Here is a 4,011-nt window from a genome sequence, read left to right as displayed (position 1 = left end):
TGTACTGTGGGGCTCATACATTTAGTGTGGGTCTATGGGTTTTCTTTACCAAAACCAATGTTAAATGGGCAGTGCCCTTGGCATTCCTGGGGAAGAGACACATGGGTGCCCCTTCTTACTGACTCTAACTACCCTCTGACCTCTTTTCCAGTCTCAACCTTCAGAACCATCTCAGCCATCCTTGGCCTCCGACACCAGTTAACAGTGTTATTTTAATCTAAACTCCTTATTGCCGAGCAAACCATAACTTCCCAAATTCGTCAAAATTATTCCACCAAGGTGAAGGCCACGGTCAGCGTGCATCTTGGGGCCTCCTACACCTACCTCTCTCTGGACTTCAATTTCAAGCACAGTGATGTGGCTCTGGAGGGTGTGGGCCACTGCTTGCCGGAGTTGGCTGAGGACAAGCCTAGGACGCCAAATCCTGAAGTTGCAAAACCAGCATAATGGTGGCGCCCTCTTCCAGGACACGCAGAAGCTTTCCCAAGGTGATTGGGGTACAACTCAGGACGCCATGGAAGCCGTCATGGTCATGGAGAGGACCCTGAACCAGGCCCTTTTGGAGCTGCATGGCCTGGGTTCTACCCACGCAGACCCTCATCCCTGCTACTTCTGGAGAACTGCTTCCCACATGAGGAAGTGAAACTCATTAAGAAGATGGGCAACACCTGCCTAACCTCTGCAGGCGCCGGCCCCCAGGCTGCACTGGGTATCTCTTTGAACGGCTCATCCTCAAGCACGTCTAAGAAATGAACCACACTGGAGAACTCTCCCATTTTGTGCACCAAATGAAAAAAATAAAGCTTTTCACAGCAAAACAACCAAACAAAATCAATGTTAAATGTGTATTTCAATTTTAGGTAATGACTCTGGAACATAAAAAGCTTTCATCAAAATAAACAGGTGTCCTGGATAGTTTAGATGATTTTCAATAAGGATTTTTAAAATTATTTTCTATTTTACCACAACATTTTCCCCATTCTATCATATCAACTATTATCTATGGGTTTGCATCTTAATAAGAACTTGTTTTGATGAGGTCTATCAGCATGAATGTTTTCATCAGGTAGCTTGACAATTATCAAGGTCTGTGGACAGGAGGAAAAAAAGAGAGGGAGGACTTGGAAGAGAAACAAGTGCTTTTTATCTGTCTCAGTGATTGCATTCCAGAAGGGCCTGAGCTCAGGATCCATGCGTAAAACCTGAGATTTCTAGGAGGCATTCCAAAACTGGCTGTGCTCATACTGTTACTGCTGCTCCCGCTGCTGAGTTTCACACATATCAAGGATCATCTACAGCACACTGCCCAGCATTAATGCTGAGCCCCACAAGTTAGCAAGTTGGACTAGGAGTCTGAGGAATGAATGCCAGTGCCATCTGAGTCACAGTAAAATCTGTAGTACATTGGTTAGGAATGTGGATTCAGTTGGACTCCTGACCCTACTGCTTTAAGGCTGTGAATTAATCACTCTGTGTCCCCACTCCCCAACATATAAAACATGTGGTACTGTCATAGGTGACATATGAAAAGCCCTTGAAACAGTGTCTGACTCGGTTGATGTTTACTGTAATTATTATCTGCTCATCACACAAACTCATACAAAGAGAATTCACAAAGTAAACCAGATTTTACAGCACTCACTGTTCAATTCAGAGCATGGCCCTGTGTGATCCTCTCCCCATGTGGTTGCACATATAGGGAGAATGTAGGGGCACTACCTCATGGCTGTCATAAATATTATTTTTATTTCCCACTTTTTCTATCTGGAGGCCTCAAGTGACTTTCATGAAATTCTTCTTTTATCACCTTTTCCTTGAAAGTCATTAATGGAAGGATGGTGAAAGAAGTCCGACTATGGTACAGAAATTTGAAATTTGGTGAGTCTCAGAGTTTAAGGTTCACAGCCCCAGGCAGGGAATCATAAAGTCCATGCTAGCCCCCCTGACAGCACTTTATCTGCCAGCTAGAATGATTTCCCTGGCCTGCCTACTACCTTTCTCTCTTAAATTCCTCTGATGGTTTCATATCTGATATCTTCCTTACAGCTTCAGTTGAGAGAAGCGAGAAGCACATGGTTTTCCAAGTTGCTTGCTTTATTTTATTTGTTTTATCCTTTCTCTTTCTCTACACTTTTAACAATTTACGTGTTCCAGCACCTACACACACACACTCTGTAACCATACATGCATATATAAATTGATATACACATTCTCATGTTCTCTTAAAATCCTGGAGACCAGAAGTTCAAAATTAGTTTCATTGGGTCAAAATCAACATCAAAATACTGCCAACAGGAGAATCTGATTCTTGTTTCTTTCTGCTTCCAGCTTCTGTAGGTATTCTTGGTTTACGGCTACATCACTCCAATCTCTGTCTCCATGGTGACGTTCCCTTTTCCTCTTCTGTCTAAAATCTTCTGTCTCCACCATGTAAGGACCCTTTCAATTGCACTTAAGGTATACCTGGATAATCCAGGATAATTTCCCCATCACATGATCCTTAACTTGGTCAGATCTGCTTATTATTTTCTGTGAAGTAACATTTACAAATTCTAGAGATTAGGGCATAGATATGTTATGAGGTCATTATTATGTCTACCACATTTCTCTTCTTTCAGACTCTCTTGATATTAATGGCACCATTTTCTTCCTAGTCACCTAAACTGGAAACTACACTATAATCTCTTACCATTCTTTCTCCTCTAACATGAACATCCAACAATATAACTATCCCTTCTCCCTACCAATGACTCTAAAATTTAAAATATTATCTTCATGTGCACTGCCACTATTATAGAGATCTGAATTATTCTTATCTGTATTATTTTAATAACCAAATGAATATCCCTGCATCCAAGCCTTTCCCCCATGTGGTTTCCAAAATTGAAAAAACAAATGATATCTTCTACTTACTCAACTTAAAAATCTGTTAGTGGCCCCTCTTTGTTGGAAGAATTAAACTATATTAGTGAGATCACCCACCGCTTCTGATCTCTCCTCACTCCTTGACCACTGTGTGAAATGTATGCCCAGTACTACTGAGCATGCCAGTTCTGCCATCTGGAGAGCCCTTCTTCTTTGTGCATTGAGACTCGTTTTTTTTTTTAGCCTTTAAGATATGAGCCCTTCTTCTTTGTGCATTGAGACTCGTTTTTTTTAGCCTTTAAGATCCGCATTCTATATATCGAATAGTTTTTCTGTGATTATCTTTCTGAATCACTTAGGTAATGTATCTCTCAATATTTTGTAGTGTTTTGCTTCCAACTCTTAATAGAGCATTGATTGGCATTACTACTAATACCTCAGAATTGTAACTATGTGTTCCTACTCTTTCTCTCATTTTAGATTGTGATATTTTATGGAACTTTGTTTTCCTAGTGCCTTGAAAAATGTCATTGCAGAATAGAAACTCAATAAACATTATGTGAATCAATAAGGACATGCTGGGGCACTCAATAACTGTACATTTCAGAACATATGCTCAAATATCCAAGTCTACACACTTTGAACTTTAGGGCAGATAAGATGAACATAATTGTCACAGAAATACTAGGTCATGTTGAAATAGATTACCATGAAATATCAGTGGCTTAACAAAACAAAAATTATGTCTTGTTAATGCAAAGTCTAATGAGGTTGAATAACATTCTGAGGCAGTTCGTTACTAAGTGGTATCTTGAGAGATCTGTTTAGTTTTAATATTGTAATTTCTTTATTACAAAGCATGAATTTGAGAATATTATGAGAGAAAAAGAGAAATCTAGAGAGTTGTGGAAAGATTTTAAATAGCTTCAGTCTTAATGTGACACCCATCTTTTCCACTCATGTCTATAAACCACAATAAGGCAAACAGCCCACCCAACTAAAGGTAGACTGGGAAGGATGGTCTTCCATGTGTAAACTAGGAGAAGTCAACCAGACAAGCTGTTTAGTTAGCCTCTGAGGAGTTCTAGATCAATATTTAGTCTTTATTCTATGTATAACTCACTCTCTCCTTTTCCTCTTCAAAAT

General features: G+C 39.9%; 1 pseudogene; it reads left to right on the top strand.

Annotated features, from left to right (window-relative positions):
• LOC102242296 overlaps nucleotides 1-746 on the top strand; it is a 13,981-nt pseudogene extending 13,235 nt beyond the window's left edge.
• The last annotated feature ends 3,265 nt before the right edge of the window (nucleotides 747-4,011 follow it).

This window comes from Myotis brandtii, unplaced genomic scaffold (genome assembly GCF_000412655.1).
Source record: "Myotis brandtii unplaced genomic scaffold, ASM41265v1 scaffold51, whole genome shotgun sequence".
Classification (NCBI taxonomy): Eukaryota; Metazoa; Chordata; class Mammalia; order Chiroptera; family Vespertilionidae; genus Myotis; species Myotis brandtii.
The sequence above is the reverse complement of the archived record's forward strand: the minus strand, read 5'-3'. Positions and strand labels throughout refer to the sequence as shown.